The 22500-nt window shown below is 46.7% G+C and overlaps 1 protein-coding gene and 2 long non-coding RNA genes across 17 annotated transcripts in view; 2 read left to right on the top strand and 1 right to left on the bottom strand.

The window, feature by feature from the left end:
* LOC143284962 (putative adenosylhomocysteinase 3) overlaps positions 1-22500 on the top strand; it is a 339921-nt gene that overhangs the window by 140764 nt on the left and 176657 nt on the right. The gene's annotated exons all lie outside the window — the stretch shown is intronic.
* Positions 1-22500, top strand: part of LOC143284515 (uncharacterized) — a 137763-nt gene that overhangs the window by 36314 nt on the left and 78949 nt on the right. The window lies entirely within an intron of this gene.
* Positions 1-22500, bottom strand: part of LOC143284514 (uncharacterized) — a 106226-nt gene that overhangs the window by 9051 nt on the left and 74675 nt on the right. For 9 of the 12 annotated variants that reach the window (XR_013055546.1, XR_013055553.1, XR_013055547.1 and 6 more), the window contains one exon: positions 18759-19308. The exons of 1 other annotated variant lie outside the window; for it this stretch is intronic. This is a non-coding gene — a long non-coding RNA (uncharacterized LOC143284514). The remainder of the gene's footprint in view (positions 1-18758; positions 19309-22500) is intronic. 2 more of the 12 variants (XR_013055555.1, XR_013055554.1) reach the window with 1 other exon arrangement.

The following is a 22500-nucleotide window of genomic DNA, read 5'->3' as shown; positions in this document are numbered from 1 at the left end:
CTGCAACACACACACATCATCATCATCATCATCATCATCCTCAGTTTAATGAAATCCACCATTTGATTTTTTGGAGTGTTTCAAGTCCCAAGACAGGACCTGCACATTGGGTCATTATCCTCTCTCTCTCTCTCTCTCTCCTCCTACCCTCTCTCTCTCTCTCTCTCTCTCCTCCTACCCTCTCTCTCTCTCTCTCGTTCATACACCATAATTATGGTGGATGTAACCAAGTGCATGTAAACTGACAATAATGACTGTCAACAGGAATACATTTCTCAACCTGGAAGCAAGCACACACACACACACACACACACACACACACACACACACACAGTCTGGACCACAAAAAAAAAGAGAGCAGGGGGTATAATATATAGTAAAGGGGAAGGAATCAATGAGGCTGAGAGCTGGCCTTCCTGCCAGACTGCCTGCACACACACACACACACACACACACACACACACACACACACACACTCACACACACTTGACTTATGCTGTCCCAACTGAGTGAAAACTTCTATCAAAAATAAATAAATAAATAAAAACAAAACTACAGTGATGTATAACCACAAGGCTAGCTACAAAATAATTCTGATGACTTTTTTTTTTTCTCTCTCTCTCTCTCTGGTTGCAGAACGAGTTAACATCAACAGGGCCCCCCCCCCCACCCCCCATATAATGCATGGCAGACTTTAACTATGATTTTCACTGCGTAAGTCCTTTGACCTGAATTTCATGGCTATTAGTATTATAACCCTCACAGCCCATGAAACTCAAAACCTGAGAGAGAGAGAGAGAGAAAGACAGACAGACAGACAGAGACAGATACAGAGAGACAGTGACAGAGACAGAGACAGAGTTGCGTTTGTTTGTGTGTGTGTGTGCACACGCGTTTATGCGTGTATGTATACATGCACGTATGTAAGAGTGCATGCATGGCAAGTGTGTGCGTGTGTGTGTGTGTGTGTGTGTGTGTGTGTGTGTGTGTGTGCACATACTGAGGCAGAGACAGAGAGAAAGAGACAGAGACAGGAGAGACAAAGAGGGAGGAGGCAGATGGGACGAGACAGAAAGAGTGAGAAAGAGAGAGCGGGGACAGAGAAAGAAAGAGAGAAAAGAGGGGACAGTGGGGAGGATGGAAGGGAGAGAAAGAGAGGAAGGAGAAAGAGGCGGGGGGGGGGGCGGTAGATATTAAGAGTGAAAAAGTGGAGAGAGAGAGAGAGAGGGTAAGAGAAAGAAAGAGAGAAAAGAGGGGACAGTGGGGAGGGTGGAAGGGAGAGAAAGAGAGGAAGGAGAAAGAGGAGGGGGGTAGATATTTAGAGTGAAAAAGTGGAGAGAGAGAGAGAGAGAGAGAGAGAGATACGGATACGGATGTTTTATTCAATATAGGCCATGGCCCCTCATGAAGGGGTGGTGTAAACAAACATTACAGAGGTAATATATTCAGATATGTAACATAACACAGTTGTAACCTGAAAATGAGAAAAAAACAGTCGTTATCTGCATTTAGTCTTAGTCACACATAATAACAAAAAAAGCGGAAAACCAGCACACACTCAACTGCATATTGTATTTCTAATATTTAAGGCTTTATACAAGTAAACTGCTAGCTGTTTATTAACGTGTTCCTTAGTGAAGAGAGCGAGAGAGAGAGAGAGAGAGAGAGAAACACACACACACACACACACAGCGAGCGTTCACAATTGTATTGGGAGATTAAATTCCAACAAAAAGAGATTGCGAACTTGCAGACAGGGGAGTGCGCAGGTGGTGTTTACAGAAAAGTCGTGAGGTTGGTACAGTGGTTGTGTGTGTGTGTGTGTGTGTGTGTGTGTGTGTGTGTGTGTGTGTGTATGTGTGTGGCACAGAGAGAGACAGACAGACAGACAGACAGAGATGCTGCATGCAAGTGTGTGTGCGTCAAGTGTGTGTGCGTGTGTGTCAGTGAGAGAAAGTGAGAGAAAGAGAGAGAGAGAGAGAGAGAGTGTGTGTTTCTGTGTATGTATGAGTGAGTGAGTGTGTGTGTGTGTGTGTGTGTGTGTGCGTGCGTCGTGTGCTTGAGTGCGTGTACGTGAGTCGTAGTCGCGCGCACGTGTGTGTGTGTTGTTACGCGCACGCGCGTGTGCATGCATATATCCCATGCCTGCAGCGACCGCCTGGCTGCACGGATTGACACCAGCTGGTGGGTTTTTCCCTCCACACAGACACGAGAGCACTTGAAAACTCTGCCTGCCGCAGCCTACCGTGTCCACCTAAACGCCCGCCCCGTCATTTCCTGTCATCTCTTCCCCATTGACAGCAAAAACTACTTATCATATGTATGGATGTTCAATTCATAAGTACATAATCAAACCGTTTACAGGCACACACACACTCGTGCGCACGCGCGCGCAAACACACACACACACACACTCTTACGCACGCAAACACACATGCACACTTACCTCAAACACACACAAACGTGCACACACTGTGACATGCGCGCGTGCGTGTGCGCACACACACACACACACACACACACAGAGGCTAGCACTTGTATCCTGTCATTGACATGTATTGCACAACTTCAATGGGGTTTGTCACATGTGTGACACGTGAGATAGGGGGGGAGGGGGGGGGGGGGAGGAGGGAGCGAGAGCGAGAGACAGACAGACAGACAGCCAGACAGAGAGTAAGAGAGATGTAACCCCAACTTTCTGGGAAACAGTAATTTCCATAAATTAAATCAGTGTTTGTGTCCGCTTTTTGAGTGCTGCAGGCACTTCCTTGTTGAACGTGCAGATCTGTCCATGTCAGTTGCAAATGTCACGATCCTCCACACACACACACACACACACACACACACCTACCTCACACAGACGCAGCTGTGCATAAAATTAAAAGCAAGGAAATAAAGTATACACAACATCAAGATCAACAACAACAAAAGTTATGAGCATGACTGACTGGAGTGGGCGGGTTTGGGGGGTAAGTGTGAATGACCTCGTGTGTGTGTGTGTGTGTGTGTGTGTGTGTGTGTGCATGCGTCCGTGCTGGGGAGAGAAAGAGAGAGAGAGAGAGAGGGGGGGGGGGGGGGGGGGGGGTTGCGGGAAGGACAGATCTCGTATCCTTGATGTCACCTTCGCCCAACATCCCCCCCATCACCCCCCCCCCCTCCCTCCCCCCACAAACCCCAAGAGTCGTCCTCTGGGACATAATTTATCACTACGCCAACCACGCCAGTTCACGTGTCCACCTTGCTCTCTGTCAACACTCCGTCCCCCCCCCGGAATCTTATCTGATTTATCGACTGTGCTGGGATTATTTATTCTGCCAATAAAAAGAATTATATACAATGGTTTCATATATTGATTGCATATATATATATTTCTTTTTAAAAGGAGGGGCGTGTCACCAAAGTTACCCTTCCATGAGAGGGAGAGAGAGAGGGAGAGAGAGAGAGAGAGAGAGAGAGAGAGAGAGAGAGATTTGTGTTTGTTGTTGTTGTTCTGTATGCGCTCTCCCATGTCCGTTGCGACGATGTCCATATTGGCCCCTGCAACGTATCTGTTCTGATCCTGGAAATGAGAGAGAGAGAGAGAGAGAGAGAGAGAGAGAGGACCTATGTACAACGAACCAAGTCCCATGCAAACAGCTCGCCAGCCACTGGTTGTGCTGTGATGGTGCTGCGAACGTTAGGAGACAAACCATCACCAGTCTTACAATGTTCGTGTCGGGAACGAATGAAGTGGTGCTTCGGTTGTTTGTTGTTGTTGTCGTTGTTGTCTGTGTGCTTGGTGGGTTTTTTTTTGTTTGTGTTTTTTATTTGTTTGTTTTTTTTGTTGCTTTTTTTAATTTTCTTTTTTTTTTATGTTTTTGGATTTTTCCCCCCTTGTTGAGATTATCTGAGCGACCAGAAAGCTAATGGAATCAGTCCTTTTGAGACAGAGTGTGTGTGGGTGTGGACATTTCGTCGACAAACTGAAATGTTAATGTCTGCGAATATTTTATTATTTTTTCTTCTTCCTCCCCCTCTTCCCCCCCCCCCTCAAAGTTCTGTTGAATGTAATCCAAGCAATTAAGACAATGTCATTATTTTTTTTGTTATGTTTTGTTTGTTAGTTTTTGGATGAAAACAGGGGCGAGAGATAATCCGATGATTTGAGTGTCTGCAGTCGAGGTCATTTGAACAGCGAACGGTCGAGGAGATTGAAGTGGTGTGTGTGTGTGTGTCTGCGTGCATGTGTCTGCATCTCCTGTGTGCGCGCGCGCGCGTATGTGAGCGTTTATGCGTGCGCACGCGCATACACAACCCACACATACTATTCCCAACCACTCCCCACACACGCACATCCTCCTCCTCCTCCACCACCACCATCACCACTACCATCACAATCTCCGACAAGCCCTCAAACCAAAAAAGCGTACAGATCTAACGGCAACTCGGAGAGCTTTTATCTAATGCATACGTTAAAGTTCCTGACGCTGTGTGAAACTTTGAAATACAACAAATACAACAACCAAACCCACACAAACAACTATAATAAAGAGGAGCTATCCGTTGTGTGATTGCAGCCAAGGGATTGTGACAGAGGAGGCAGACAAAACATCGGGGGCAGGGAGGAGGGGAAGGGGGGGGGGGCCGTGAGGGGTTTGGAGGGAGGAGGGGGGGGGGGGGGGGGGGGGCTTAAAGAGAACTGTGCATCGAGCGTTTTCCGACCGAAACTGTTTCGTCTCCATACCCTTTGCGCAAGGCTGTGAATTTATAAAGGCTGATCATCTTCCTCATCCGTTGAGAGAGAGAGAGAGAGGGAGAGAGAGACAGACACACTGGCAGAGAACCACCTTCCTAATAAGACAAGCATGCTTATCGTAGAAGTCTTCGGCAATAGCAAGCAAACGGTATAATAAAAAAAATATAAAAAAAAGAAAAGAAAAAAAAAAAAAAAAAAAAAAAAGAAACGAAAGAAAATAAGATAAAATTCAAAATAAAAGAACCAAAAACAAACACACACACACACACACACATATATATATATATATATATATATATATAACAAAATAAAAACCCCTGTCACCTACTCCCCCCGCCACCTTTCCGTCTCTCTCTCACCCCCCCCCCCTCCCCCCGCCCCCTCCCCACACACACCCTCCTACCTCCCACCCTCCCTTCTGTCTCTCTCAATCTCAAATTGACGGCACAACATATATAACATAACTGCTGAATATTAAATAACAACGCAGGGAGCATAATAGCAGGAGGGCCCGAGAAGAGATTATTCCCAGCCACTGTGTCAAGGCAGCAACGAGATGAGCATGCAGAGAGGGTGTTGTGATGTGGGTGAGAGGAGTTTTGAGGGGAGAGGCCACAAAGGGCGGGGGGGAGAGAACCAAAATCGATAGGCTAACTAACCGCTTCCTGTTGAAAACGGGCTCCTCTTTCTTTAAAGAAAAAAAAAAAAAAAAAAAAAAAAAAGAAAAAAGATGGACTGCGGGTTTTGCTGTTTTGTTAAGGCAAGAGTAGCCCCTTTTTTCTTTTTTTTTTTGGGGGGGGGGGGGGGGGGGGGGGTAAACGGGGTGGGGGTGGGTAGGTGGGGGCCGGAGTGCTTGCTGGTGGTGGTGGTGTTTTTTTAAAAAAAAATTTGTTTTGTTTGGGTTTCAAAAAAAGATTTAAGCACTAGGTTTTATAGGGGGGGGGGGGGGGGGGGGGAGCTGATTTCTAAGAGAACAATTTAGGGAGGGAGATAATATGCGTTGAAGGGACTGATTTTAGTTATCGTGAACTGCTCTGGAAGGGAGATGATGGTAAGGTTTGGAGGGACAGAATTTGCTTCTAATTTTATGAAATCGTTCAGGATGGGAGATAATCTCATAATAATAGGTAGGAGGGGCGGCGGAAGTCACTTTTAATTATAGAATCGTTCTGGAAGGGAGATAATAAGGGTAGGGAGGGACAGAATTTACACATATAATTTGAGAGAATCGTTCTGGAAGGGAGACAACAAGGGTAGGGAGGGACAGAATTTACACATATAATTTGAGAGAATCGTTCTGGAAGGGAGACAACAAGGGTAGGGAGGGACAGAATTTACACATATAATTTGAGAGAATCGTTCTGGAAGGGAGACAACAAGGGTTGTTGCAGGGACAGAATTTACACATATAATTTGAGAGAATCGTTCTGGAAGGGAGACAACAAGGGTTACAGGAACTTACTTTAGTTATTCTGGACTGTTCCGGAAGTGAGATAAAATGAGATGGAGGGACTAGTTTTAAATATCATGAACTGTTCGAGAAGGGTAATAACAAAGGGGGAGGGGGGGGGGGGGCTGATTTGCTTCAGCAAAAGAGCAAGCCTAGTATCCACAGAAAGAAAATGATGCAATCGAAATGTTTATGCTGATAGTTATATCATATATATATCAATTTCGTTGAATTGTTTTCGATATATTTTGATGATCATGAAGAGGATAAAAATAAATGTATTTCTCTATCATCTCTATTGTTTCCTTCTTTCAAAAAAAAAAAAAAAAAAAATCAAAGAGAGAAAGAGAGAGAGGGGGGGGGGGGGGGGGGGAAGGAGGGAGAAAGATGTGTATATAGACACAAATTCACAGCGAAGCTTCTATTGCTGAGGGCATATTCAGTTCGTTATGAACGATGGTGGTATTTTCTCCTCTCTACCTGTCTCTCTCTCTTGTATATATATATATATACTGAGGGAGAACAACACTGCCAAAGTGCATGCAAGGGAACACTGTGTTATCTTTCGGTTCTCTGCAAAAAACAAATGTGCAAAATACTATGCTTTTCCTCTCCAGATTCCATCCACCCCCCACCCTCCCCTCCCCCCCTTTCACACCTCAATCTCTCAATCCCTGTTCAACAACAACAACAACAAAAAAGGCAATGCCATGAGCTTAAAAACACGCATTATTGTTATCATAAAGTTACCTCCTCAAGCTGTGCAAGATATTATTACTGAATTTCTTAAGGAAAAAAAAAAAAAAAAATCTGGCTCCCCGTCTCTCACCACCCCAACCCCTCCCCCCCCCCCCTCCCCCCTCGCCCCCGAACCTCCGCCTTTTTCCTCTCCCTCTTGTATAGTCAGTGAATAACATTCCTGGATTATGTGCGTAGAAAAAAAAAAAGGTATTAATATCTTACGGGTTTTTATTCAAACTGTGCAAGACACCACCGGTGGTTGCTTCTCAATCCTCTGTGTCTCATATTATGAAAGAGAGAGAGAGAAAGGGGTGGGGGGGGGGGGGGGGGGGGGGAGGAAAAGGGGAGAGAGAGAGAGAGAGGGGCAGAGAGACAGAGAGAGACAATACTTCAGTGAAATATCAGGCTGCGAAAAGACTAACACAAAACTCGTTGCAGAAAAAACCATGGACAGGTGGTGTCACATATATCCTGTTGCAATTCAATAAACGATCGGGTGACAACTATACGTAAAAAAATAAGAACTGATAAGAGTGAGAAAAAAACAACAACAAAAAACCTAGCCACCAACTTAAGAGAGAAGATCCAGCCCCACTGTAGTAATAGTAGTAGTAGTACCAGCAGATGGTATTGAGTACTTACTACTGCGTTGTTGCTGGGCTGGAAGGTGGCAGAATGGTTAAGACGCTCAGCTGCCAATATAGAGAGTCCGTGAGGGTGTGGGTTCGAATCCCGCTCTCGCCCTTTCTCCCAAGTTTGACTGGAAAATCAAACTGAGCGTCTAGTCTTTCGGATGAGACGATAAACCGAGGTCCCGTGTGCAGCACGCACTTGGCGCACTGAAAAAGAACCCATGGCAACGAAGAGTGTTGTCCTCTGGCGAAATTACGTAAAATGAAATCCCCTTTCATAGGTACACAAATATGTAAGCATGCACTCAAGGCCTGACTAAGCGCGTTGGGTTATGCTGCTGGTCAGGCATCTGCTCAACAGATGTGGTGTAGCGTGTATGGATTTGTCCGAACGCAGTGACGCCTCCTTGAGAAAGTGAAACTGAAACTGAAACTGTTGAGCTATCACTTGGTAATATCGTTATCATGTCCTGGTCATTGTTTTTTTTTTTTTTTTTTTTTTTTTTTTTTTTTTTGCTTCGTACTTCCCCTGCTACATTGCACTGTGTTTCGATTTGCACGGCGTTCTCTTCTCTCTGTCTGCTGTGTTATCATTGTACTCAACTCAACTGTTGAAATCTTGATACTACTGTATACACACACAATTGCACTGTAGTGTGCTAGATGCCTTCTGTTTTGAAAACAAACAAACAAACAAACAAACATGACTCTCCGACTGGAATCCTGGCTGTCTCCCCTTCGCGTTAAGGACCGTGCTTCTGTTTAGGGACGCCTGACCCACCCACCCACCGGCACCCACCACAGTCCCGGTCCCCCTCACCCCGCACACGTAAAAAGGAAGTCAGAAAAAGCGCGTGTTGGACTGGATTATTTCGTTGTGTGTGTGTGTGTGTGTGTGTGTGTGTGTGTGTTTCACACGTCTCCACGTAGTAGAGAGAGGATGCGAGAAACGAGGTGGTGTGGTGTGGTGTGGTGTGGGGCGGGTGTGTGGGAGAGAGACACTATCGATTGAAAGGAAGATCCGGCAGCTTGACTTGAAGACACTACTGTCGCTGGCCTTTCCTCGTATTACTTTACGGCTGAAAGAAAGAAAAACAAAAAACCCCACACACAACCACAACAGTTGTAATTTGTTCCTGATCGCGCGTACGTGTGTGTGTGTGTGTGTTTGTGTGTGTGTGTGTGTGTGTGTGTGTGTGTGTGTGTGTCTGAGAGAGAGAGAGAGAGAGAGCTTGAGTGCGTTTTCGATCGTGTGCATGCGCACAAGAACAGATGGATCTCTCTCTCTCTCTCTTCTGATTTTTATAAAGGAAACGCATTCATGTGCGCGAAAGAGAGCGACCGAGAGAGAGAAAGAGAGATGGCGGAAGGGGGTGTGGGGGGTTTGGTGCGTAGAAAAACAAACAGTTATGATACTGATTTGGAGATAAGGAGTTCGTGTACAGACGCACAGATCTATCTTTAATTTCTTAATTTATTAACTTATCTGTTTGTTTATATACCTTTATCATTAAGATACTATTCTCAGAAGACCGCTTTGAACAAGCTGCTACAGCAGTGAACTTCACAAGGAACCGAGAAAAAAAAAAAAAAAAAATCTAGCACGTGCGTGCAATGCTGAATGCCTGCAAATGCGGTGTCATTTCTTTTAGAACTATGATTTGTCATACGAAAAAGCTAATGGACCGACCAACACTGTGAACAAGCAGTAAAATGAAGGGCAATTTTTTTGCATAATTTCTGTTATCATTATTTTACAAAAATAAGAAAAATAAAAAACTGAAGGCCCCCCCCCCTCCCCCCCTCTCTCTCTCTCACCCTGTTCTGTTTCTTTCTTTCTTTGTTGTATGACAATAAACGCGCGCTCTCCCGGAGTCACTGAATCTCTCATGCTGAACAACTTCTCGTCGGCGTTTAAACAGCAACCCCAATAACATTAAATAAATAACTAAAATAAATAAATAAAAATAAAGAGGAGGAGGAAGAGGCGGAAATGAGTGGTGGGGAGAAGGAAGAAGGAAACGATGTCTAATCTTTGAAGAGGAAACAACGAAAGATAACAGAGAAAGAGAGAGACAGACAGACAGACAGACAAGACAGACAGACAGACTCACAGGGAGAGAGAGAGACCCACAGAGAGAGACATAGACAGACAGAGAGACAGAGAGACAGAGAGACAAAGAGAGAGAAGCAGAGATGCAGACACAGACTGAGAAGGTGGTGGAGGAGAAGAACTGTGGTGGAAGACAAACAACAAGTCTCTGCAGTTACAGAACACCCATGGAAGGTGTCAGGAGGAGGAGGAGGAGGACGGAGCAGAAATGGGAGGAAAGGGTAGAGGGGGGGGGGGGGTGAAGGGGGCGGAGGGAGGCGAGGGAAGGAAGGAAGGAGGGAAAGAGATGGGGTGGGGGATGGGGGAAGGGAGGGAGGGAGGACAGATGGAAATCAATGACAAGCGGCCACCGCTCTGGACATCAGCGAGGGACCAGGAGGCTGTCATAAGTACAGTACGGCTGGACAGAGGTGCTGTATCATGCGGTCGAGAGGTGGGGGGGAACCTGAGAAACAATCATGTTTTGTTTTGTTTTGGTGTGTGTGTGTGTGTGTGTGTGTGTGTGTGTGTGACTGTCTCTCTCTCTCTCGCTGTGAGCGCGCGCGTGTATGTGCGCGCGTGCACATGTGGGCGTGTGTGTGTGTGTGTGTGTGTGTGTGTGTGTGTGTGTGTGTTGTATGTGTGTCTTCATACGTGCGTGCTTGTCTGTCTGTGTCTAAGTGTGTATCTATCTGCGTCTGTGTTTGCCTGCGTCTGTCTGTGTCTGTCTGTGAATATAGAGGGACAGACAGAGACAGATACTTGGAGGGGAAAAAAATGGACAGACAAATAGACAGACACCGAGAAAGAAAAGCACACACACACACACACACACACACACACACACACACACACACACACACACCTAAACTAGGCTGGTAACAGCAACGGTTCCACAAAGTCAAGCAGAGACCTCAATTTAGGAAGGTATATAATTATGAGAGGGTAGGAAAAGCAGGGCAGGGCAGGGCAGGGCAGGGCAGGGCAGGGTGGGGTTGGTGGTAGGGAGGGGAGGGCGGAGGGGGGGGGGGGCGTAGGGGGTGGAATAAGGATAAAGAGAAAACAAAATACAATATGGATTATGAACACACACACACACACACACACACACACACACACACACACACACACACCAAAGGAAAACCGGGGGTCTGTCTTTGACACTCCATACATTTTCCAGCCGTCAGCAGACTGACCCGGAAGAAGAAAAAGAAAAAAAAAAAAAAAAAAGAAAAAGGGGGTGGGGAGGGTGGAGGGTGGGGAAGAAATGAGACCCTTCCCCTTCCTCCTCTTCCTTCTCCCTCCCCATCTTCTACATTTCTTTTTTCCTCTACTTACCTTCCTTTCCAGCCCTTCATTTATCACAATCTTTTTTCCTTCCTTCTTTCTTTCTTTCTTTCTATCTTCTTCTCCTAAGATTCAATATACTTCCTTTCCTTCCTTCCTTCATATCTCTCTCTTTCTCCATTTTCCCTCTCTTTTTTTTTCTTTTTTTTTCTTCAAAGACAAAACATCCTTTCCTTCTTTCTTCTCCTCCTCCTCATCCACGTCTATTTCTCTTTCAACTCTTTTCTTCTTCATCCCCCCCCTCTCTCTCTCTCTCTCTCTCTCCCCCTCTCTCACCCACCCCCCTTTCTGAAGCTCAATCAACCAATCCATCACTTTCATACTTTATTGCCTGAAACAACGTTCGTGTATAAAAGTCGCCTTCTTCACGTTCGTGATACTAGAAAATAAAAAAAAATAATTAAAAAGTTAATATCTAGAAATACAAGGTGCATAAAGAGGAGGAGGAACAGGAGGAGGAGGAGGAGGAGAAGAAGAAGCAGGGGAAGAGGTGGAAGAACGACAACAAAAAACAAACAAACAAAAACCAACAAACAAATAACAACCAAAAAAAAAAAAAAAAAAAAAAAAAAACTGTTCGCTCCATTATGAAATTAATTCGCATGGGCCGACGTGGGCAATCACTCACACTGCAGTGGCCCATGACAGGGCCATAGGATTTTTTTTTTTTGGTGGGGGGGAGGTGGGTGGGGAGTGCGTGGGTGGGGGGAGGGCGTGGGGGTTGGGGAGGGAGGATGTCGTACCCACGATCACCACCACATAGAAATTAACAGAAAAAATTTATAAGTCTCAGCAAGCTGTGGAATGGATAATATTTATAAGCCGAATCGTGGCTGCTGATAGGAGAAAAAAACTAAAACCAACCAACCTACCAATACACACACACACACACACGTACACACACACACACACACGTACACACACACACACGCACGCACACGTACACACCTGTTGCCAATCACGTTAGCTACGCTAAACAGCTGATCGTGCGAATCATACAGGTACACGCTGTGTGCCTCCCTGCTTCATCGATACGGCTACAGCAGCAGTGTTTCCAATGTGAAGTCACTGACCCAATCATGTACCCCATGGTCGGTAAATTTGATCCATCAGTGCTGGAATTGGGCTAACACGTCCGTATGCTTTTGCTGTTCTTGTGTGTGTGTGTGTGTGTGTGTGTGTGTGTGTGTGTGTGTGTGTTTCATTTGATATATACACACAAAAAAATGCTAGGTTTCGCTTCGTTTTCGAAGATATTATCTTCTCCAAATTTCACATCATGATAGACATACTCCAGCAATGGTAATAAATGGAATAAAACGCGATGGATAAAAAAAGAAGAAGAAAAAGAAGAAGAAGAAGGAGAGAGAGATATAGAGAGAGAACAACAAAACCAAAACAAGCAAAAAACGAATACCGAACTGTTCGTTTACCTTTGATTTGGTGGTAAGAGGGGTGAGTGAGACAGAGAGTCCTGAGACTTTGTGGGGAGACAGGGAGAGGCGGTGGGGGGGGGGGGGGGGGGTAGTTAGAGAGCGAGACAAAAAACAAAACAAAAAAAGGAAAGGAAAAAAGAGAGATGGATGGGTGATAGGAGGGATGTGGGGGTGGGAGAGAGAGAGAGAGGCAATGAGTGAGTGACTGACAGTTGGTAAACTGATGTAGACATGCGGAGATTAACACTCTCTCTCTCTCTCTCTCTCTCTCTCTCTCTCTCTCTCAGCGAGAGAATCCAGGATGTGATTGACAACTGGTAAACTGATGCAGACAGACAGACAGAGACAGAGAGAGAGAGAGAGAGAGAGAGAAACAGACAAGACAAACATACAAAGACAGAGGCACGCAGAGAGAAAGAGACACAGAACGCGAGCGCGAGCGCACACACACGCGCACGCACACACGCACACATACACACACATACCCTACAATATAACTCCTCCTCACATTTATATTTTCTGTCTTTCTGTCTGTCTGTCTGTCTCACACACACACAATTTCATTGGCGACATTCATTCCATTATGTTGTAGTCATGCGATTCCACTCGTAAAGATCTTAAAGTCAAGTACATAAATAAATAAATAAATAAATATAAGGGCAGAGCCGTGATCTGTGACCGTGTCGAAGTATTATCTCCCTGCACACAGGCCTGACAGCAGTTGCCGAATGCGCTGAATAGCTGGACAGTACAATAAACTTCGTTCTTTCGTTCATTTTCTACCTGACTGTTCTGTTTCTCCCTCTCTGTCTGTCTGTCTGTCTCTCATTCTCTTTCTCTCAATCTTTTCTCTTTTTACTCCTTTACTCTTTTCACTCTCTCTCTCTCTCTCTCTCTCTCTCTCTCTCTCTCTATTCTTCCTATTTCTTCTTTTTTTTTTTCTTTTTTTTTTTGTACCTCAGGGTTGGGTACGGCGGGTGGGGGGTGAGGGTGGTGGTGGTGGTGGGGGGGGGGGAAGCATTCTTGTTACTGCGTGCTTATCTCAATTGTGAATACCATGGTAAACTAAAATTCCATTCGTTCTCTCTGTCTCTCTCCACCCATCCCATACCCCCCCCCCACCCACCCACCCACCCACCCCTCCCGCCGAGCCCCGCACCACCCTCCTCCCCCAAATCTCTCTCTCTCTCTCTCCTACTCACCTTATCACCCCCCCAAAAAAAAACCACCCTGCGCCTATTCTACTATTTACCAGAACGGAGTCGTATCTTCCAAAAGTCACCTGCGATTTTGTTTGCAGGAAAGGTGACTTGGGTGCGTCCTGCTACTCGCTACTTCACCCTCACCACCACCACCCCCCCCAAACCCCCCCCCCCCCCCCCAACCTCCCCACACCCACATACCGGCCACTTCAAGGCGTGAACCAGCCAACAACCCCCCTTTAGATTTGGACAAAAAAAACAAACAAACAAAAAACAGCGAAATGAAAAGACGGTTACAAAAAGATTTGAAGAACGACAGAAACGAAAGAAAAGAGAGAGAGAGAGAGAAAAAAAGAAGAAGATAAAAAAAAGAGAACAAAACGAACTGGATTGAATCGAAACGAAAGAAAAGAAAAGAAAAGAAAAAGAAGAAATAAACTAAAACAGGAACTAGAAGAAAAGAAAGAACCCAACAGAAATTGAAAAGAAAGCAAGATAATGGAAAAAAAAAAAAAGACACCCCCCCCCCCCCCCCCAAAAAAAAAGCACTGCACCCCCCCACCCCCACAATCAAACTAGGAATCTAAAGGCTTTGAGACCCTCCCTCTAACCCTCTACCTCCCCCTTACCCTCCACCCCCAAGCCCCACAAAGTTCCCTGTTGTGACGCCTGACCCCCTACCCCCCCCCCCACCACCACCACCACCCTTCCCCCATCCCCCTTGTGTAAATCGCCTACATACATCCATGCCCTTTTTCAATTTGAATTAATCGTCCTGTGCTGTGCTGCACTGGGAGAGATTTCGCCTCCTCCGTAAAAGAGCTCAGAGTAGTAGTAGTAGTAGTAGCAGCAGTAGTAGTACTAGTAGTACTAGTAGTAGTAGTAGAGAAGAACTATGAATGACTGTGAGAGAGAGAGGGGGTTGGAGAGAGACAGACAGACACTCAGATATATATATATATATATATATATAGAGAGAGAGAGAGAGGAGAGAGAGAGAGAGAGAGACAGAGACAGAGACAGAGAGAAAGAATGAGAGAAAGGACCACACAGAGAGGGGGGGGGGGGGTGTCAGACAGGCAGACAAAGAGAGAGAGAGAGAGAGAGAGAGAGGGGGGGGTCAGACAGGCAGAGAGACAGAGAGAGGGGGGGGGGGGTCAGACAGGCAGAGAGACAGAGAGAGAGAGAGTGAGAGGGGGGGGGGGGGGTCAGACAGGCAGAGAGACACAGAGAGAGAGAGAGAGGGGGGGTGGGGTCAGACAGGCAGAGAGACAGAGAGAGGGGGGGGGGGGTCAGACAGGCAGAGAGACAGAGAGAGAGAGAGTGAGAGGGGGGGGGGTCAGACAGGCAGAGAGACAGAGAGAGGGGGGGGGGGGGGGTGTCAGACAGGCAGAGAGACAGAGAGAGAGAGGGGGGGTCAGACAGGCAGAGAGACAGAGAGAGAGGGGGGGGGGGTGTCAGACAGGCAGAGAGACAGAGAGAGAGAGAGAGAGAGAGAGGGGGGGGGGTCAGACAGGCAGAGAGACAGAGAGGGGGGGGGGGTGTCAGACAGGCAGAGAGACAGAGAGGGGGGGGGGTGTCAGACAGCAGAGAGACAGAGAGGGGGGGGGGGGGTGTCAGACAGGCAGAGAGACAGAGAGGGGGGGGGTGTCAGACAGGCAGAGAGACAGAGAGGGGGGGGGGTGTCAGACAGGCAGAGAGACAGAGAGGGGGGGGGGGGGTGTCAGACAGGGCAGAGAGACAGAGAGGGGGGGGTGTCAGACAGGCAGAGAGACAGAGAGGGGGTGGGGGGTGTCAGACAGGCAGAGAGACAGAGAGGGGGGTGGGGGGTGTCAGACAGGCAGAGAGACAGAGAGGGGGGGGGGGTGTCAGACAGGCAGAGAGACAGAGAGGGGGGGGGGTGTCAGACAGGCAGAGAGACAGAGAGGGGGGGGTGTCACAGGACAGGCAGAGAGACAGAGAGGGGGGGGGGGTGTCAGACAGGCAGAGAGACAGAGAGGGGTGGGGGGTGTCAGACAGGCAGAGAGACAGAGAGAGGGTGGGGTCAGACAGGCAGAGAGACAGAGAGGGGGGGGGGGGTGTCAGACAGGCAGAGAGACAGAGAGGGGGGTGGGGGTGTCAGACAGGCAGAGAGACAGAGAGACAGAGAGAGGGGGGGGGGGGTCAGACAGGCAGAGAGACAGAGAAAGAGAGAGAGAGGGGGGGGGGTGTCAGACAGGCAGAGAGACAGAGAGAGGGGGGGGGGTGTCAGACAGGCAGAGAGACAGAGAGAGGGGGGGGGGGTGTCAGACAGGCAGAGAGACAGAGAGGGGGTGGGGGTGTCAGACAGGCAGAGAGACAGAGAGACAGAGAGAGGGGGGGGGGGGGTCAGACAGGCAGAGAGACAGAGAAAGAGAGAGAGAGGGGGGGGGTGTCAGACAGGCAGAGAGACAGAGAGAGGGGGGGGGGGTGTCAGACAGGCAGAGAGACAGAGAGAGGGGGGGGGGGGGTGTCAGACAGGCAGAGAGACAGAGAGGGGGGGGGGTCAGACAGGCAGAGAGACAGAGAGAGGGGGGGGGGTCAGACAGGCAGAGAGACAGAGAGAGGGGGGGGGTGTCAGACAGGCAGAGAGACACAGAGAGAGAGAGAGAGAGAGGAGAGAGACAGAGACATAATGAAATAGAGACAAAGAGGTCGAGACAGAGAGAGAGGGGGGAGAGAGAGAGAGAGAGAGAGAGGGGGGTCGAGAGAGAGAGAGAGTCAGAGAGAAAACGTCAGAGAGAGAACGACTAAGGGAGATAAGGAAAGAATCGCGATGGCCCACGAGGATCTACCATTCATTCAGATCCAGCTTCACGGAACTGTCTATCATATATACATACATACATACATCTATATATATATATATATATATATATATATATATATATATATATATATACCCAATATATATCTGCGTAATGAATATTGTCCTCCCTATTTTCGTTGTCAACGCTCCCCCAAAAATAGAGTGAGCGAAACCCGGAGACCGACATTATTCCTCCACGGAAACACGGCTCAAGCCGGCCAAACAGTTCTGGACATGCATGCAGCTGGCTCACACAGTCATACAGACACACACACACACACACACACACACACACAATCATACGCACACCCACCCATACCAGACAGGGAATAAGAGGCCGGCACACCCCCCTTCCCACCCACTGTGACACACACACACACACACACACACACACACAGAGGAAATAAGAGGTAGGCAGGCGTACAGACAGAAAGACACACGAACGGACGCACTGAGGACAGGCTACAAGACGCAGACAGACGAACAGAGAGAGAGAAAGAGAGACAGACAGACAGAGACAGACAGACAGAGAGAGAGGGGTGGGGAGTGAGAGACAGGCACACAGAGAGAGAGAGAGACAGAGAGAGAGAGAGACAGACAGACAGACAGACAGACAGACAGAGAGAGTCAGCATTATCATACAAAAATACCAACCCTTTTCTTCTTTTTTTTTTTTTTCTTTTTTTTGTTAAAAGTACCACCCACACACTGAAGCTTGTAACAAACAGCATTCAGACGAAGGCTGACATCGAAGGCTTCACGACGTACATCGTTTAACTTTCGCCCATTCCGCCAGCCTTCCTGCCTTTCGTCAGCACTTCACAGATAGCATCATGCCCCGTGTTTAAATTACTCTTCCCCTCCTCCTTCAATAATGGCATCGGATTGAATTGATGTTTTTGCCGCCCATTTTACAGGGTTGTTGTGTTATCTGATGGAGTCTCCCGTCGGTCCGACGGATGAGTAGGCAGGCAGGCTTATCTGTCGGTGTGTGTCCTCATATGGGAGAAGAGGCCGATTCTGGATGCGCAGCACTTCCCACAGGTGTTGCAAGGGGAAACGTCTCCAGAAGTTGGGCCCTGCTTCCTTCGCTCACGCTTCTCCTTAATGGCCAGCGTTCTCGTTTTCAAACGTCTTTATGCCACTAGAGCACAGCATCCTCCAGCGAGAGCGGTCAAGGGCATCAGTTTCCCAGGAAGCGATGTCTATGTCACAGGCTTTGAGGTTTGTCTTCAAGGTGTCCTTGAAGCGCTTGCAGGGTCTTTCAAGTTCACGGTGGCCTTCCTTCAGCTGGACATACAAAAGCATCTTCGGGATCCTGCTGTCTGTCATGCGGACAACGTGTCCTGTCCAGCGTAGCTGGCACTGGATCAGCAGGCTTTCGATGCAGGGCAGGCCGCTCTTCTCTAGGACCTGGAGGTTGGAGACCCTGTCTTGCCACTTTATGCCGAGGATCTTTTATGTATATGTGTATATAATTATTATTTGTATGTACATATTGTTCAGCAGGGAAATGAGGGGCGAAGTGTGTGTGTGTGTGTGTGTGTGTGTGTGTGTTGGAGGTGGTGGTGGTGGTGGTGGTGGTGGTGAGTGTGTGTGGGGGGATCGGGGGGGGCCCTGGGGGGACCAAGTGGTGTTGTTGCTCTGTGTGTGTGTGTGTGTGTGTGTGTGTGTGTGTGTGTGTGTGTGAGTGCGCGCACGCGCACGTGCGCAGGAGGGCATGAGGGAGAGAGAAAGTGTGTGCGCGTGCAGATACACATGTATGCACACAAGCCGCACAACTGTTCCGGATATCATCATTCATCCATCCATCCATCCATCCTCCATCCGATTGTATTATTAAGCATACTCCCCTCCACCCTGCACCCCTCTCCCCACCACCCCAACCCCAAATGCTCTGTCCTGACGACATGACGATAAATAGACGAGGATGCTTGAGCAGGTAATCACACGATCAATCTAGAAAGCAAACTGATCACGGAAACTCGCACGCACACGCGCGCGCACACTCGACTCACAAACAAACTCACACACACACGCACACACACACACACACACACACAACCATTTACTCGTCAATCATGATTCACTCTTCTGTGTGAGAGAGAGAGAGAGAGAGAGAGAGAGAGAGAGAGAGAGAGAGAGAGAGAGAGAGAGAGAGAGAGAGAGAGAGAGAAAACAACAACAACAACAAACAAAAAAAAACCCACGACCACACACACCACCCACCTACACCCCTCCCCACCCATATAATATTCCTCCTCCTCCTCCTCTTCCTCCTCCATATTCCTCTTACCTTCACAGCCTTGACATCTGTCTCCTCAATCAAGGCAGAGGGGCGGCGAGACCGACTCAGCAGAGGGATACCAAGGGTCGACATTTTCTTTTCTTTCTTTTTTTTTTCTTCTTCTTCTCTCTCTCTCTCTCTTCCTTCCGTGGACTTGTGTAAAGTTGCTTGGCAGTAGCAGTAGTCCAGTAGAATTCGAACCACAGTTAAACGCACACAGGATTTATTTCTTCTTTTCTTTTCTTCGATAACTTTTGTTTTTTGCTTTTGTTTTTGGGTTTTCCCCGTCGAACACACAAATCTGTCCTCTTTTTCGGAACTTCTTTCTCCTCCTCCTCTACACACACATGCACAAAAAAACAAAACAAAAAAAACAAAAAACAATTTAGGTTGAGGAACGGAGATGTTGCTGTTTCAAACCAGCCACCACCACCACCTATTTCGTTCCTGATTCAAACACAGTTTCGTCGAATCGGTCTCGTTGTTGTTGTTGTTGTTGCTGTTGTTTTTCGAATTCTGTCAAAAGTCTAGTTCTTCTTCCTCGTTCTCAGAAGTGTGCCTTTATAAAAAAAAAAAAAAAAATGTAAAAACAATATCTATCTAAATAACAACAAACAATCCCCTGGGAGGTCAACTGATCCTGATCAATTCAATATCCAGCTTTGAGGTCACGCCTCTTTCGGCTTGTTAACAGTACACTTTGTGTTTTATCTACAGGATTTTTTTTTTTTTATTCATTCTAAGTAAGATACTGTTTACAGTAAGGCAGTAGGTCAAGCAATAATACGAGATAATGCTGAGCGTTCATCTTTTACTTCTTTTTTTTTTTTTTTTTTTTTTCAAAAGCGGGTGCTTTTTTTTTTCTTTTCTTTTTAATGTATAGATTCGATGAACCGGTGATCTATTTGTGCAGGTTTCACACACACACACACACACACACACACACACACACACACACAATCAAGCAGGATATGTCACAAGTTAAGCAGTGGTAGCTTTTTGCTGTTCAATGATAATAATATATCCTTAAGCAGCACCTTTCACAGTCATTCACACACACACACACACACACACAAGCGAGCAGTGCAAGTTGACTGGATCGATAAACCGATACAACACACACACACACACACACACACACACACACACGCACGCACGCACGCACACACACACACACACACGCACGCACGCACGCACGCACGCACGCACGCACACACGCACACACACACACACACAGGCTTTATCAATGGCATTGCCTTGGTGAAACAAGTGACGATGTTCAGTCAGAACTGTCGTTCACTTGTGACTCTACGGCTCCTATTCAACAGTCCACAATATAACACAAAATCATTCAACGCAGAGTGTCCACCACACACCACCGACACAAAGACAACATGTAATAATTGTAGTAATATTTTTATATAACTAGTTGTTGGGGTTTTATTAATAAGAAGGAGGGGGGGAGGAGAAGAAGAAGAAGAAGAAAGAGGAGAAGGAGGAGGAGGAGAAGTAGAAGAATGGACAAAGAAATTTTTTAAAAAAGCCCCCCTAAACACCTTTTATAGCAGCTGAACAACAACCACAACCAAAACATCGAACGAACACATCCGTGATGTATGCTCGTCTGTTTGTCAATCTTCACGGTTCACTTCTTTCTCCACCAAGAAAACTACCGGTCAAACTGGCACGAATAAAATAATGACATAGAATAATACACACACACACACACACACATCATTATTATGCCGTGCGTCAGACTAGACCACGGGGGGTGGGGAAGAAAAAAGACTTCCGATGTATTATAGCAAACTCGTCATTGTCATGAAAAGTTTACTTCTTCTGCTTCTCCTTCTCCTCCTACTCCTTATTATCATTATTAATATTATCATTTCTATTATCATTATTACTGTTATTGATTATTTCTATTATCATTATTGTTATTATCATTGTTGTTGCTGTTGTTATCATCATCATCATCATCATTATTATTATCAAATCGCTCGCGCGGTTTCAACTGCAAGCTTCTAACGTACTACCACAAAGGAACTATTTTAAAGTTCACAGGATCGACAGAGAGCGGCGAGAATGACCGAGCGTCCAATAGTCCACTGCCCACGCACTTTAAATCCCCCGACCTCTCTCTCTCTCTCTCTCCTCTGTCTTGTCTGTCCGTCTGTCTGTCTTGCAACTCTGAATCCTTCCTTCTTCTCCCCCCCCCCCCTCCCTCCCCCCCCCCGGCCCACATCTCTCCCCTTCTCCCTCCTCACTCTCTATCTCTCCCCCCCCCCACCCCTCCCTCAGGGATTTTGTGTCACCGACACACAAAAATATGAGTGATCACCCAAAAAAGGGCACTTCAAAAATTTTAGCAACCTTGTCAATGGTTTAAAAACAAACAAACAAAAAAAAAACAACAACCCCCCCTCTCTCTCACTCTCTTTTTCTCTCCATACACCAGGGATTTTGTGTCGCCAACACAGAAAAAAAAAAAAAATAGTGGTCACGAAAAACTACTTCCATAACAGCAAACTTGTCAATGTCAAAAAAACGCCTACCCCCCCCCCCCCCCCCCCAAACACATACATACATACACCCCCCACGCCCCCCCCAAAAAAAAAACAAACAAAAAAAAAACAAACAACAACAACACACACACACAAACAAAAAAACAACAACAACAACAACAAAAACCAACCCCAAAACAAAGAAGAAAAATAGGGGGAAAAAAAAAACAAAAAAAAACGCTCGTGCGGTTTCAACAACCTTTTAACGCACAGCAACACGTCAAAGACACACGATTAGAGAAAGAGTGGAGAGAAAGAAAGGAAGAAAGAAAGAAAGAAAGGAAAGAAAGAAAGTACACTAAACGAACTTAAAAAGGTCATGCGCATTATAAGGAGAGCTTGGAAAACATGATGTAAATTTGTGGAGGGAACGAAGATGCAGTTCATGCGCTGGCAATTTTTAGTCCACGTTATGGTGGTTCCGAGAAAGAAACACTTGTCCAATCGTGATGCACGATATAAGGATTCACCCCCCCCCACTTGCTTCAAAATGACAACAGCATTGTGTGTGTGTGTGTGTGTGTGTGTGTGTGTGTGTGTGTGTGTGTGTGTGTGAGTGAGTGAGTGAGTGTGTGTGTGTGTGTGTGTGTGTGTGTGTGTGTGTGTGTGTGTGTGTGTGTGTGTGTGTGTGTGTGTGTGTGTGTGTGTGTGTGTGTGTGTGTCTGTGTACAAGTTACTACAACAAGTGTAAACCACATGTGTACAGGTCGGTGGCCTCACATAAAAAAAGAAAAGAAAAAAGAATTCTCAGCTCCTTTGTCTGTCTTTCTCTACCCCCCTCACCTCCCCAACTCCCCATCCCGGACCTTCCACCTCCCCCATCCAATCCACATTCCGCCCCCACCACACTTCTCTCCTTACAATTCCCCACCTACCAACCCCCCTCTCTCTCTCCCTCACTGGAGTTAAAATTAAAGGCCCCATTTTCTGGAATTCTTTACCACCATCTCTCAAAAAAACGGCTGCCGATTTTTGTTGTTGTTGTTGTTGTTGTTGTTGTTCCTTAACGTCAGGTCTGAAAACTTACGTTTCCCGTTAACATTTCTGTTCTGGGCATAACGGATTTTATAAACCCAGGACTGTTGTTGGTCACGGCAAGCATTTCAGTGTCAGTGACTGTGTAATCCTGTTTTAATGCGCTGTGTATGTTTTTCTTAATGTATTCTGGTCTTAGATGTGATGCCACC

This window comes from Babylonia areolata, chromosome 8 (genome assembly GCF_041734735.1).
Source record: "Babylonia areolata isolate BAREFJ2019XMU chromosome 8, ASM4173473v1, whole genome shotgun sequence".
In the NCBI taxonomy this organism is placed as follows: Eukaryota; Metazoa; Mollusca; class Gastropoda; order Neogastropoda; family Buccinidae; genus Babylonia; species Babylonia areolata.
The sequence above is the reverse complement of the archived record's forward strand: the minus strand, read 5'-3'. Positions and strand labels throughout refer to the sequence as shown.